The sequence below is a fragment of the Alnus glutinosa genome, chromosome 9, assembly GCF_958979055.1.
Source record: "Alnus glutinosa chromosome 9, dhAlnGlut1.1, whole genome shotgun sequence".
Classification (NCBI taxonomy): Eukaryota; Viridiplantae; Streptophyta; class Magnoliopsida; order Fagales; family Betulaceae; genus Alnus; species Alnus glutinosa.
This window is the reverse complement of record NC_084894.1, coordinates 21,163,072-21,179,644: the sequence shown is the minus strand read 5'-3', so window position 1 is coordinate 21,179,644 and position 16,573 is coordinate 21,163,072.

Below are 16,573 nucleotides of genomic sequence, written 5' to 3'. Positions count from 1 at the left end.
GAAGATTGATTTTCACAACACCACAACTCCTTTAATTGATCAATTCTTTTCATTAGTTTCATGCAACGTTCCTACATGTTTACTGATGCGAGCGACAGTAATTCCTCAACATTGTTTCTCACCTTGTCATATATTTGGGCATGTGGATTATCACCAATGGCATCATAACTACTCTTAACCTTCGAGTACTCTCGCTTAATACCCTTCCTCCATCTGTCAAGAACATATCTTTGTGGCAAAGTTGTCACTTTCTTTGTCCGTAACACGGAAAGTGAATGCCTACATAAGATGCCTCTTACTTCAAACAATGCACATGTGCACTTCACTTCCAATTCATCTTCATTGAAGTAAACAAGAAATGTCTTTTCTATTAAGTTGTCTCCAACGGTAACATATTCAATAACTTCAAACGTAGAAATTGCACCTTCACTTTTGAGATGAGAGTTATTACAGGACATCATTTTCACAAACTGATCATGTACTTCTTTGAACTTCGCATTTGTGTAAACAACTTGAAACTGTTTCTTTACCTGCAAGGCGCTTATACATGGGATTGTGCGATTGAAAGAATCAAAATCAGCACGTGTCTCACTCTCGACCATTCTCCTTAAAGCATTATCATATTCATGAACAAATTCTTTCAATGTGATTCGTGAGTGCACGTAACCATCAAAAAATGTGTTCATACTTTCACTTCGCTGTGTATATAATGCCCAGAAAATTAGAGAGTAAAAATACACATAGGTTAATGATCTTTAAATGCTAAAACACCTATAATTGTGTAAGTGCGGTTGAGTAATTTGTTGCATAATTAATCATATATGAATTTTTTTAACCAAAGCAATTTATAAACACACATGCTGATTTGGTACAGGAAGCAATTTCTGTGTAATATGGTGTTTCGTATGAGTGAGAGCTGTCAATCTTAATTTATTAAATCTGTAACCCAGCATGGTTTAAGCATTTCAGAGGATCAGAACTAAAGGAAATAAACTTAGTTACATTAAATTAGTTACGATTAAATGGTAGTTAAAAAGAATGGAATCTAGTTTGTTATAGATAAAAACCCTTTAAGTCAAGTCTCGAGTCTTTATCCGAATCCTCCACCTGCAGTTAATCCAGCCCTTAGATTGAGTTTTGCTGATTTAATCTTAACCTTCCAAGTGTTCTATATAAAGAGCTTATTGATCAACCAAAAATTGCACCAAAGAAAACTGAATTCCAGCAAGAAATTCCTTTGTTTATTCTCGGTAGATTGCAGGAACTTTGTTGCTGTAATTTCTGTGTTCATCCTGTTTTTCCAGCACTTGTAAAACCAGAAATGGGATCTTGAATCATCACTTAATTCCCAACCATACAGCAGAAATAGAAATCAGAAACTTCCCCTGTTTTTGATTCAAAAACCAGCAAATACAATTCACTTCCAAGTAGTTTATCTTGGACAACAACTTTTCCTCCCTTCTTTGAATTGTTTTGTCCAAAAGTTGGTGACTAATTCCTTCCATTAATTTCCAGAAATCAGTATCTATTCAGCCTTATTCATGATTCTGCACTCCCCCTCTTCCTTGAGATATTGTTGCTGAACGCCTGAACGTATATATGTATATAAGTGACGTTCTTTTTTTCTCTTCTTGTTGAAAGCAGAGAAGTCTTCCTTTGAGGGCAGAGTCTGATCATCAACAGAAAACTAGTGAGTATATAATGACTTGAGAACACTTATATATATATGTATATTAATGGATAACAGCAGCTAGGAAGAGATTAAAGTGAAAATAAAAATATTGCTGCCTTTAAATATTTGCTGTCATGAAAATATGTTGCTGTCAAGAAGAAATTCTGCTATGAACTGGGTGATTGCCGTGAGTGTAAATGATGTGCATGTGTCTAAAAAGGTAGTTTGTATGTGATAAAAATATATATATATATATATATATATATATATATATATATATATATATATATTGGTGAAAGTGATAAGTGCTGTGATAAAGAAATCAAGAGTTAATTAAAAGATGAAGACACTTGTAGAGTAATGCATATATTGCTGTCATGGGATGTTTGCTGTTATGTAGTGATTGCCGTAATGAGTACGTGCTTAAAAAAAAAGAAAGAGGTGTGTTGCTTGTTGAATATATATATATATATATATAGGTGCAAGTGACCTGAGTGTGCGTTAACGTGTTAAGGTGTGAAGAAAGCATTTTGTGCTTATGTGTTGTGCTGTCAAACATGTGTGAGTTTAATTTAGTTTGGGAAACAAAGTGAAGGTCGATTTCGGTAGTCAACGTCTGTGTGTTTAAAAGTAGGTCATGTGTGTGTGTGTTTTAGTTTAACAAGTGGTTTTTGTTGGAAAAGAGAATAAGGCATGTGTCTTTGTAAAATGCTAGGCTATTATGGGTCCCACGTGGGCTTGTTTTAATATATATATTAGTTAATTCTAAAAATGGTTATATTGGGTTAATTTATAAAGGGAAAATACTTCCAAAACATTATTATACTATATAAGTATTATTAAGGAGTTTCTTGGACTAAATTAAGATTAATATAACAACTATAACATTTGTAAGGTTTAATCGAATAATAACAAATTAAAAAAATATTCATATAGTACTTTTTACTGATTTGTTATTTGCATGGATATTATTATGCAGTTTTACGGATAATCTTTGGAGCGAGAACAGTAAGTATCTCTATACTTACTGAGGACGAAGCTGGTGGATTTTTCCATAATATTGTGTTTACTGCTTTATTTAATTTGTTTGTGCATGTGAATTTGCATGTTTTATATTTTAATTACACTGTTTAATAACAAAGCTGGCATGTAACCGTAGGTTTACAGGCTAGTGGGACCTTAGGTTCCCGTAAAGATAATAATGGAATGCTGTAACCGTAGGTTTACAGGCCAGCTGGGACCTTAGGTTCCTAGCCCAAGATTAATTAAGCTTTAAGTGAGGAGACCGTAGGTTTTCGGGACCGTAGGTTCTCACAACTCGCTAATACAGACCGTAGGTTCCATCACGAGAAGAGTGCAAAAGATGATAATTAAACTTTGCATATAAAACTGTCATACCATTTCCTTATTTATTTATTTTATTTTATTTCATTGTGTTGCATTTCATAAATAAATCAGCATTCATTATATTATTGGAAACAGTGGACTCACTTAGGTATTTTGTATTACTGTTTTCTTTTTATATTATATATTATTACAGGATATGAGGAGGAGGAGTACCAGGATTACCCAGATCCTTAGGTGGATCATGTTGTCAATACTTGAGGCTAGCTTGCCTCCATTTTGTGGACTGCTGTGTTCCAGTCCTTTATTATATTATCTTGAGAACGATATTTATATTTATGTTGGTGTGTATTAGCTATACTCTAGTTATTTTGGCTTGTAAATTATATATGTCTTGTGTGGCACAAATACTATCTTATGTGTAAGTTTTCAGTTACACTTTATATATCTATTTTGAGGTATTTCAGTTAGAAGCTCTGATGTGTTATTTATTTCCAAGTCTGTTGGATAAAAAGAAAAATATATTCCGCTGTCAAATCTTATCTCTGATGATGTTTTAGTAATGTCACGTGAAAATCGAAAAATTTTCACTTACGCCTTTTTATAAAAGGCGGGGCGTTACAGTGTAGTACTCATTCCCGCCCAAAACGTATCTTTCATGTATGCCGGCACCCAAAATGTCTTATCCATATATAACCCATTCAACCATGCATTATCATGAAGATTATACTTCTCCAGAAGATCTTTCCAATTTTTCTCATATTCTTCACATGTTTGAGAGTCATACAAACATTTATTTATGGCACTCTTAATGCCATCAAAATTAGCATGTGATCCAAACTTTTCAAGCAATTTTTTCATAATGTGCCACATACAATATCTATGTCGACTTTCAGGAAAAACAATAGCGATTGCATTTTTTATAGCTCTATCCTGGTCTGTCATAATTGCTTTAGGGGCTTGGCCATTCATGCACTCCAACCAACATTTAAACAACCACACAAATGTGTTTATATTCTCGCTTGAAATCAGTCCTGCCCCCAAAGTATAGATTGACCATGATGATTCACTCCTACAAAAGGAGCAAATGGCATGTCATAGCTATTGGTCAAATACGTTGTGTCAAACGTAATAACATCTCCAAAAAAATCATATGCTGCCCTTCTCCGTGCATCCGCCCAAAAAACATTTCGTAACCTACAATCATCATCCATATCTGTCACAAAGTAGAAGCCACTATTCTGCTTTTGCATTCTTCTGAAGTAATCACAAAGTGCTTGAGCACCCCCTTTACCAAGACGGAGTTCTTTTGCCTTGTTAATATAATTCCGACAATCTCTCTCTCCAAAAGAAAGACTCTCAAACCCCCCACTTTCAACAACTAATGAATTGAAATTCTTACTCAGACGTATTCCTGCTCTATCATTTAGCTCAAGTCTTCTTTTTGCAGCAACATTAATTTTCCTATTGCTTCTAAAAAATCTCGCTTTACCCGGGCTTAACGAATGATTATGCATCAGCTCAACTTTACTCCAAAACCACGTTCCATCACCACATAATTTTGCACAAATCCTGGCACCACACCCTAATCTATTAGTTGTTGCAATTGGCTTCGCAACATCACTTGTTGTACTCGCTCGTCACCTCCACGAGTACATATAAGCACTACGTAACTTTTTATACCCTTCGTTTTTCTCGAGCTTCTATGCGCTATACCAAACCCAGCTTGCTTAGCATACCTCCTATAATAAGTGCAAACTTCTTCTATTGAACTAAAAGTCATTGATGCCTTCGGTTCTTCAACTTTCTCATCATCCTTTAACACCACAGGTAGTACCACATTTTCTTCCTTATCACTCAACTCTTCATCTAAACTAAAAGTCATTAAATTCTTTGGTTCTTCAACTTTCTCATCATCCTTTAACACCACAGGTATTACCACATTTTCTTCCTTATCACTTAACTCTTCATCTGAAATAAACGTCGTTAAATCCTTCGGTTCTTCAACTTTTTCACCCACATCTATCCAAAAAAGAATACAAAGTGTATTTATAAAAAAAGCCTAGAATAATAATAAAGAAATAAAAAGAAAAAAAGTGAAAAATCTAACCATTTTGATGGTCATCTTGATGGGTTAAAGCACCGTCAAATTCACCCTCGTTATCCAATCGTGAACTTGAAGAGTCCATTTGGAAAAGTGCTATATTAAAAAGCACTACAAGTTAATTGAATGGAAAAATGTAAGAATTTGTTAATAATAATAAAATTCTATTACACATTAGAGAATTGTAGAAAGAGTAAGACTATGCCATATCATGCCCATAGAACATAAAACGTACAAATTAAAAGCCAATCCTCTAGATCTTGCCTTCAACTGTAACACAGTCAAGATTCCAAAAATCAAGTAAAAGGTTTAGCATCAATCTTGTCTATTGGTTTTTGTCCACAAATTCTAATCAATGCTTTAAGACAATAATAATACTCTTTACTAACAGTCTAACACATACTACATACAATCTGCAAAGAATAATATCTAAGAATATAGAGAAATTAGCAAGTTTAATCATTGATGGTTTTTAATTGCTCAGACCAGATATCTATCCCTTTCAATCATTGAAGTCTTATATATCAAGAAAGATAATCCAGGTGTAAAGATTCCAGAGTGTAAGGTAAGTGTCAACTCTTTACTTGCGTATTGTAGCTTTGCAATCCTAACACAGGGGAGGCAATGCAGAATACATTCTTATTCAGAGAATCACTTGAAATATGTCTCTAGACCAGATGTCCTAGTGAATGGAAAGTCAAAAATGATGCACGGAAGTTCCCTTCTGGAATTCGATATATTGGATACCAGGCCATTGAAAACCTAAGAACCATTGATCCAAGTTTTGCAAATAAGCTAAGATCGGTTGTGAAAAAAAGAACAAGTATATTTACAATAACTAGAATTATTTTGGTACCCACCAAGATGCAGGATGTAGTTCTTGCAGATTCATAAGTTCTAGCTTTGAAGGGTCACCATATATTTGATGACTAGAAGTTCCAACATCAATGAGCTCTACAATTCTGCAATAATTAAGAAATTAACCCTTAATGTGGAATTAACACTAGGTTGCAGAACAAATTCCTATTAAAAAACAGAAGTAATGACCACAAATTTAAACCCATCAATTGATTAAACCAGTAATCAGCATTTTCTTGTTGAGTTGCAGATGTGAGAGTAATACAATATTTTATGCAGAAAAAAAGGAGGAAAATATAGTGGCAAGCACATACTATTCTTGTAATATATTTATTACAAAAAAAAGGCCGACCGGAGACAGAGCCAGACTGAGACGAAATTTGCCGGAGAGGGACGCCGAACGACAGAGGAGGCCGGCCGCCGAGAGAGAACGGCAAAGAGACGACCAAATCTGCCGGAGAGAGAGGAAATATGCCGAAGAGAGAGAGAGAGAGAGAGAGAGAGAGAGAGAGAGAGAGAGAGAGAGAGAGAATCTGCCGGAGCGGGACGCGCTAGACGCCGGACGACGGAGAAGGGCAACCTCCGAGAGAGAAGTCGGCGACGTCACTGACCGGAGAGGAGATCTGTACGGCAGAGAGATTTCAGAGAGAGAGGGGAAATGAAATTTCATATCTCCCTCCAACCGGTTTTCAACCAAAACAAAAAGAAAACAAAAAAAAATAATAAAATATTACCAGCCACGTCAGCTTGTTATCAGAAATAAGTGTAGGGATCATTTCTCTTTCCCTTTTGGTAAGAGAGTCAAAAAGCAAAGAGGTTACTACAGGCTCTACAAACAGACATAATGCTTCAATGCTACACCTGTTTCACCACACAAAACAAATGTTTTCTGGTCTAATTCGTTTGCATATTAAACCACTTTCTTTTTTTTATATATAGATATTGAAAATGAATTACAAACTAAAGTCAAATTTAAGCTTTAAGTTTGAAGAAAATAAAATTACAGTAGACTGGAGTTGGGTAACCTAATAATAAACGCCAAATAATTAAGCAACTATGCAGAAGCAATGCATCAAATGAATGACGCGGGCCTATTGATTCTTGGCACGAATGCGAAAAACCCAAAACACTAGTAAATGTGGTTAATGGTGTTTATAGATCTGTTCAAAGGACCTAAACACTTGTTAGGTAATAATTACAAAGATCACTGAGAAGATATATAAAAGAAAAAAAACCCAAATAAAACAAAATTAAAGAACAACACATTGGTTGCTGGCAGAATATCAGTTGCTCGCCGGCACGTGAAGACACTTAGATTAGCTCTTATGCACAATTTTGAAGCCATTGTGGCTAATAATAGAGTAGCTTTTCAAATAATACATTGGTCCACCATCTTGATCGAAATAAACTTTCTTCACACTACAAAAAATGCTTCAATTCGCCGCGTGGCTACAGTAAGTAGTGGTTACTGTAGCCACGCGGCCAAATAGCCACGTGTCTTGATGACAACGTGGTAGGTTGTATATGGAAAACAAGTGGCCGCGTGTAATAAATCCACGCGGCCATCCTGACACGTGTAATAAATACACGTGGCCAATTGGACACGTGTACTAATACACGTGTCCAATCAGCCACTTGTATTTATGCATGTGTCCATATGGACACGTGTATTTTTTACACACGGCCATGTGGCCACGTGCATAAATTTACGTGGCCCAAATAGCCACATGGAATATGGGCACATGGCCATATGTGGCCACATGTCAATATTCCTCGTGGTCAACTGTTTTTTAATCAAATATATATTTTAAAAAAAAATTGTAGTTAGGGTTTTGTACACTATGCATAATAATATTACTATATACATGCATAATGACTCATTTTGTACACTATGCATATAAATCTTTGTATTTTTTTTTTTTAAAAAAAAATCTTATTTTCTTAACTATATACATGCATAATGACTCGAACATATCTTAATCTTAGATTTGTGCTATATATATATATATATATATATATATATAGGGTTTATGGCTATATATAGTATATACACATAAGGTTAGGTTTTAGGGCTATATGCTATATGTAAATAGTATACTTAGGGTTTACGTGTTGAGTTCCTTATATATTGTATACTTATAAGTAAACCCTAACCCTAATTAAGATTAGCGTTTACATTTATGAACGTACTGTAAATAGTATACTAATTTGCATATTGTACTATATGCATATGCATATTGCATATGCATACTATATACAAAACTAAACGTAATTTGGTGCTATATATATATATATAGACACACAGTAATTTATAGTGTATATATATATATAACACCAAATTAAGGTTTGGTTTTGTACACCATCTACGTTTAAAAAAAAAATATACATAACAAAGTTAAAAACCTATAATTAATACTATATATATATAGGCTTCTGTGCTGGAATCACGGGACTCCATAGAACTTAGTGCTGACAGGAATGAACCGAAAGTAGATTCTTATGCTTTTACTTTAGGTAATTCGCACCGAAAGCAGGGTAAAACTTTTGGTGAATAGTAAAAAAAGTCATTATTCATTAATAGTACTCTGTCAGGTGGACGACAGAAAATGACGACTTAGTTGTCTTCTTGTGCCGACGGGGACAAAAGCTTAGTAGTCACAACTTAGGTCATACCCATCAAAGGGGTCCTGAGCATCTTGGAAAAGGTCGAACTGGCATCTGGGGACTGAAGACTCTGCAGTAGATTCTTCATCTGAATTTAATTCATTTTCCTCATAAAATTGCTCAGCAAGGGCAAGGGCAAGGGCAAACGCCTTGAAATCCTTTTTAGCAAGCCTTTTTCCTTTGGAGGAAGTGGGCGACTCAGACTTAGGATCTTGCTCAGTGATAGGTTCTGGTGGCTGCTGTGATTGAGCCATTATAGGATGTTTTAACTGAGGGGCTTCTTTCTTGAGCGGGTACTCATGATGGAGGCGAGTTTGGACTCTAGAGAAGTCAAACTTATCCCACCACTTAACAAAGAACTATCTTGCAATGCAGGAATGACTGTTCTGGCTTAAGATGTACTGCCATTTTAAAATCCACGAAATCTTATACTGGGCAAAGAAATGGATTATAATGGGCAGTTGGGCTTCTTGATGAGACAATTTTCTTACGGTAGAGAAATACCATATGACTTCTTGTACTTCTTCTGAAAGGATCTCATTAACTGGGCCATGAACTTGCCACCACCTGTGAAACCACAAAGGAATAACTCGTTTGAAGTTTTATAACTAACCTTGGGGCTCCTCTTTCTAGCTCAGCATTTTTCTGAACATAAAAGGCAGAACAAGACCAAGGTGACTCACTTGAGAGCTTGTTTGAACTCCCTTCAATTTAAGGTTTCTTAATTCTTTTTCCAACTCTAGATCTCTTTGTTTTAGTTCTTCCATTGTGGTCGAACCAGCAAACGAATTCCTAGCTGGAATCTTATCCTTAGGAAGTCTAGAAGATCTAGACCTTGGAACTTCTGATTTAGACGAGCTAGACCTTGGGGTTTCGGACCTAGATGATCTAGGTCTTTCAACTTCTTCCATGAGAAGATTTGGCTTAGGGGTCGACTGAGATCCACGATCAAAACTGATCTTAACAGTACCATCCAAATACTGCTGGATATAATCTAGATCGCCTAGATTATGACTTATGATCTCAGGTTTGAAACTTTCATTAGTCAAACACCATTCCTTGGGTAGACTAATTTCATTCCACTCAATGGTTCGAGGAACGTGAATACTCGCGTTACTCTGGCTACTCTGAATCAACATGGTTTGATTCCGAGGACTTTTGAAAATTGCCTGGAAATTCATGTTAGTTCCAGTGCACTTATAGTAGATCCTGTAGACCAAAGCTAAAGGTTGAACACCTTCTAGGACTCTGTATCCTTGAGTTCTAATGTTCAGGGTTAAAGCTTTTAGAATGTGGGGATCATTTAGGCTTATGGTGAAATCTGGAAAACAGTTAAAATAGACTGGCCCATCATGCATGGTTGCTTCAATGACACCGAGGAGACTATCCCGCCAGTCTATGAAGCGGGCATCTCTCAATCCTAACATTACAGAGCCTTTAAGACCTCTCCTTGTTAAGGGCTTAATGGCGACCTGAACTAATCCTATTGGATAAAGTAATGGCCTTCTCTTCTATGTCACTTAATGGCTTCGGGGCTAAAAAGCTGACACAACTCATGTTCTTTATTGAGAGCATAGACTTGCTTTTCTTCCTATAAATTTCTTTACTAGGAACTTTGGGTATATTCCAATCATTGACATCAATGAAGGAATCCTCATTATGGTACTCAACGTGTTCTTCGTTGATGACTTCTGGAATCTCAGGGATCCTAGTGGATCTAGAGCTTACTGATGAGTTAGATCTGAACAATCTATTCATCTTTGCAAGTTTTTGTCTATCCAACTCAAACTTTTACTGTGCCTCTACCACACTTCATCTCTGTGCTCAACTAGGTTTCCTAGGTCAGATCTTTGTGTCCTAACCGTGTGTCCTCCCGACTGTTTGGACTCTAGAGAAGTCAAACTTATCCCACCACTTAACAAAGAACTGTCTTGCAATACAGGAATGACTGTTCTGGCTTAAGATATACTGCCATTTTAAAATCCACGAAATCTTATACTGAGCAAAGAAATGGATTGTAATGGGCAGTTGGGCTTCTTGATGAGACAATTTTCTTACGGTAGAGAAATACCGTATGGCTTCTTGTACTTCTTCTGAAAGGATCTCATTAACTGGGCCATGAACTTGCCACCACCTGTGAAACCACAAAGGAATAACTCAATTGAAGTTTTTATCAAAATTGATGAACCAGGAGTGGGAAAATGACTCATTTTGGTACAAGAAAACTTTGTACCAGGCTTCAATATAGTCATGGTAGCAATATTGGACTTTTCTGTTACTTAAGCTTTTCAGAGCATAAGGAGGCATTCCCCAGTCTTTTTGGGAAATGAACTTCATGATGAACAAAGAATGGAAGGCAACTCTTCCTGGAATTCTTTGGCAAGGGATGGGGTTAATTTGTACAGACTTAGTTGCAAGAAGGACATCTCTATAAAACTCAATGGGCTTATCAGGGTGAATAGCTGGAAAATGCCAGCGAGGGGGAAAGTAAGCTTTGGCAATTTCTTCAGGAGATTTTAGGTGACTAAAATCTGGCTCAATGAAAAACAAATTATGACTTGGGAGCTTAGTAAAGTATGGTGAAGTTTTTGGGAAGCTTCTGGGGGCTCTTTGTGGCTTAATGCTTTCAAATGGATCATAATGGCTTGTGCTTACTAAGGCAGACTGGAAAGTCAGCCTTGGACTTAGAGTACTACCTAAGGTAGTAAAGCGGTTCACCAAATGGATTGATGGACTTCTTGGGACCAGATCTCTGGGGGTAACAAGCTCAAAGGGTTTAGATTCTGGACTTAAGTTGGACTTCTTGGTAGAGACCTTTTCTTTCTTTTTATCCGCCATTTTTTCCCTGCAAAAATTCACGGGTTAAGAAATCAGAGATTGAATTTTGACTCCCCTTGATGTATTCAATGTCAAAATCAAATATACTTAGGATAGCTTGCCATCTTGCAAAAATCTGTTTAGAAGCAATGTTTTGAACATCTTTTTCTAAAACATGTTTTGCACTCATGCAATCAACTCTTATTAAAAACTTTTGATTTAAAAGATCATCTGGAAACTTTGAAATACATAGTACTATAGATAAAATTTCTTTCTTAATAGTACTATAGTTTTTCTGAGCTGAATTCCAAACACCTGAATAGAAACGAACAATTTGTTCATGATGGTTGGAATGGACTTGTTGTTTGAGAATACCACTGTATTCAATGTCGGAGGCATCAGTCTCAACAATCTTAAAAGAATCAATAGTTGGAATGCCAAGACAAGGTAATGTCTGGACATGAAGCTTAACTTCTTTTACAATGGAAGTATGAGTACTTGTCCATGGGGGGGGGGGGGGGTTTGCTTGAAGTCTATCAAATAATGGCTTACACTTCTTCCGAAGATTTTGATAAAAATCAGCAACATAATTGAGAGATCCAAGGAACCGCTAAAGTTGGGTTTTTTCAAGGATTTCATCAGGAAACTTATCAGCAAATTGAATGACTCGGCTGATTGGGCTTATTTTCGATTGATGGATATTGTATCCAAGAAATCTGATGTTGGTTTGGAACAACTTGATCTTAGTAGCAGAGACTACTAAGCAATTTATCTTGATAACTTCTAGAAACGAATTCAAGTGTTTCCAGTGTTCTTCAATGGACTTAGAGAAGATTAGAACATCATCTATGTAAACTATGGAGTACTTGCTTAGGGGGCTTAGAATATCATTCATGATATTTTGAAACTCACTAGGGGCATTCTTAAGACCAAAGGGCATTACGTTCCATTTGTATTGTCCAAAGGGCGTGACAAAAGCAGTCTTATACTTATTTTTCTTATGGATTTGGATTTGCAAAAATCCACTCTTCATGTCAAACATAGAAAAGATCACAGATCCACTTAACCTATTAATGAGGTCTCTTTTATTTGGAATTGGATATCTGATCCATTCCAAGACTTTGTTAAGAGGCTTGTAGTTGATAACTAACCTTGGGGCTCCTCTTTCTAGCTCAGCATTTTTCTGAACATAAAAGGCAGAACATGACCAAGGGGACTTACTTTTACAGATTATGCCTTTCCAAAGTAAATCTTCTATTTCATTCCGGCAAAATTCCATGACTTCTGGACTCATTTGGATGGGTCTAGCTTTAGTGGTAATTTTTCTTTCATCAAAATCTTTGATATAAGGAAGACTTACCGTGTGTTTTTACCTATGCCAAAAGGCGGTAGGAAGATCAGAACATACCTCACTTTTGACCCTATCTTCAAAGAGTTGAATTCTTTGTTGAATGGATTTTTGACTTAATTGTTCCTAAATTCTTTTGACCTTAATTTCTTCTTGTAAAAACTCAATCTATTGAGTCTTTGACTTAATTAAGCTAACAGACTTAGATATAGAGTTGCTTTTGAAGGCATTCAAATGACTTTTTTCTGGTTTTGCTAGAAATTTAAACTTAACATTTTCATCCATAGGGTAGGTAATTAAACCATCATGGTCCGTTGTAAAAGGATACAATAGAGTGATGAAAGGCAAACCTAATATGACTTTGTCAGTCATATTCTTAACCAAGACAAATGTTGTCTTAAAGCAAACATTGTCTTGACATATATGGGCTTTGTTTATTTCGAAAGTAATTTGCATCTTGCTGCCATTGGTAGAACGCAAAGTTTCTTTTGACTTACTGTAATACTTCGTAGGAACTAGTCCTTCTTGTATACAGTTAAGATCTGCACCTGTATCGATCAATACAACCACAGACAACTCAAAATCTTGAATCTTAATATTAACCTTTGAATACCATTTTTTAATATGGATTCGGTTAATAAGACTTAGACAATTTTTTTTCAAGTTGTGGGGTGTCTTCAGGCTTAGGCTCAGGTTCGGCTTCACTATCACTTTGACTGCTAGCGGCTGACTTAAGCTTATACTCAATTTTCAAGAAGTTAACATCCTGTTTTAACTCTTGATTTTCTTCCTTAAGTATTTAATTGTGATTTGTTCCTTGGGTTTATCAAATCTTTTAAGCGTGTTGCTTAAACTTATCTCAAGACTTTTAGACTTATTTACCTCTCTTTTTGTGAGAAGTTTTCTTAACTTTTCTAAGTATTGTCTTTTTAACTCAGGATTCTCAATCCTACTTATAAGATCAAGAAGTAATTCTTCTTGCTCTTCTTCTTTGGTCAAAACTCTAATTGTCTTACAACAAGTGTCGTTACATCCAAAACTTATGTCAGGACCTGACTTAGACTTGTCACTGCTTGCAAGAGCAGTAGCTTTCATTTGAACTTATTTCAGACTCAGTCACTGGGTTCAGTATCTTTTATCTCTAATATTCTTATTAAATTTTCTTTTTCTTCGTTAGAGACTTTTAGAGACTTAATGGTTTCCTTAGCTTTGCAATCCTTTGCAAAGTGACCTGGCTTACCACACTTATAACAACTATCTTTGTTCTTAAATCTTTTAAACCTTTTCTTAGGTTTCTTCTTCTCCTTCTTATAGAAATCATTCGCTTCAAAGCTTCTTTTCTTGAATCTTTTAAACTTTTTCTTATGCTTTCTATATTCTTCATGCTTACCAGACTTCTTATGCTTCTTTGATGGTGCTATCGAAGGTAGACCATACTGCTCACAGAAATTACTCATTTCATACTTAGCCTTTTTCTTATCCTTATTGGCTTGGTTCGATATTTTCATATCGATACACATCTTAAGACCTTCTTTTTGGATAGCACTTATGATATTCCCGTAAGTAATATTATCATATTCTATCACATTGTTTTCATTAACTAAGACTTCTTTAATCTTATGGGCAAAGAGGTGAGGCAAACCGTTTATGAATTTTTCTTTCCAAAACGGTTGGTTGCTATCATCTCTTAGCATGACTCTAGAAAGGAATACATCTTTGTACCATCTAAAGTCGCTTAGGGTTGGACATCTAAGGTTACTTAGTTGGTCATGGACCCTAGACGCAAGGTGGCTTGGTGTGCCAATAAAATGTTCTACAATTGTGTAGAACAGGGTATTAACAGCATCAGAATCTCCTAATCCAACTTTCTCATTGAATATAGGGATTCCTTCTTCATTGGTCTCAATAGCACTTCTTATGCTGGCTCTTGACTCTTCGATGAGATGCTTTTCCCATCAGGACTGCAGGGTTCCTGTGAAACCTGCCACCAAGAGGTCAACAACCTCTGGTTGGCTCAAGTTATGGTTCATAACATAACTGCTAGAAACCATGGTCATATGGGTTAACTTATCCAGAATTTGCTGTTCTGCTAAACCATCGATGTTCCACTCTTATAATTTATCGGCAGAGACTGTAAATTGACTTTGAAAACTTCTTTCCTCAAATTGGATATCCGGAGGGGTAGGCTTAGGATACCAATTCTTGGTAAGACTTGTTGGGGAAAACCTAGGGTTTTTTATTCTATTTAGCTCTAAAGCTGAAAGGGTTTTTTCAACTTTTCTGATGTTTTCATCAGATTCGGATTCCGAAGAGGATTCTGTCTCAGATGAATTCTCAGACGACTCAGGGATCTTAGCCACAGACACAGTGTTGGAACTACTGGGCTGTTCTTGTTTGGTCTTAACTAAATCCTTAAGCATTTCCTCAATTTTCTCAATGGAGGACTTATTCTTGTTAACCTTTAAACTAGTTCCCGATTTTAGTTCTGGAAACTTGATTATGGGTTTCTCTTGCTTAAAAGGCTTATGTTTCTCTTTTGGAAGAGGCTTATTATCGATCTTTTCTTCAATTTTATCCAGCTGGTTCCCTATGGTGTTTAGGTACTGGTTGGTGTAATTGGCTTGCTCAATGATTTTCTTAACATCTGTGTTTTCAGATGCAACCTTAAAGGGTGAGGCTTTAACCGTAGTGGTTCGATAAGTTTGACTTCTCTAGAGTCCAAACTCGCCTCCATCATGAGTACCCGCTCAAGAAAGAAGCCCCTCAGTTAAAACATCCTATAATGGCTCAATCACAGTAGCCACCAGAACCTATCACTGAGCAAGCTCCTAAGTCTGAGTCGCCCACTTCCTCCAAAGGAAAAAAGGCCTGCTAAAAAGGATTTCAAGGCATTTGCCCTTGCCCTTGCTGAGCAATTTTATGAGGAAAATGAAGTAAATTCAGATGAAGAATCTACTGCAGATAGGGGTGTTCAAACGGAGCGGTTATAACCGCTTTAAAACCGCTAACCGCTTAAAACCGCTAACCGCTTTTAAAAGCGGTTATAGGGTTTTAAAAGCGGTTAACCGCTTTTATATATATATATATATTAAAAAAAAAAAAAAAAAACTGACCTGAGAGCCTAGAGGGGCGTCGTTTTGGGCATTGCTCAATGCCCAAAACGACACCGTTTTGATAATATATATAAACCATCTCAAATCTTTTAGATTTCCCAATTCCCATTTCATTTTTGTAGCCGACGCCCTCTCGTCTCTGCCCATCTCGTCTCCGCCGCCGCTCGTCTCCGCCGCCACTACACTGTAAGTTTCTCTAGTTTTTTTTTTTTTTTTTTTTTTTTCCTGAGTGATTTCTTAATTATTTATTTGAAGAGCAAGCTTGATTCTTCGCTTTTGTCTGTTATGCTTTATTCCTTTTTTTTTTTTGGGTGCATATTTGTGGATTGCCAATATTTTCTCTTTAGATCTGTTTTTCTCTCAATTTTGGTAGATAGTCCTTTTTCCTTTTGTAGTGAATATATTCGTAGATTTAATTTAATGATAAAAATAAAAAAAAAAAAATTAAAAAAAAAAATGTATATAGATATATTAGAGGTTATTGTATTCTGTATTTGTATGCTCTACTTGTACAGTGATTAAATACTAGTGAATCTCTTTGCTTGGATGATCATATCTGTAACTCTGTAAGATCTGAAGCGTTTTCTATCTATATTTCTCTGTTTGTATTAAGTTTCAGATTTCTTATGTTATGAAGGCACATATACAGAATT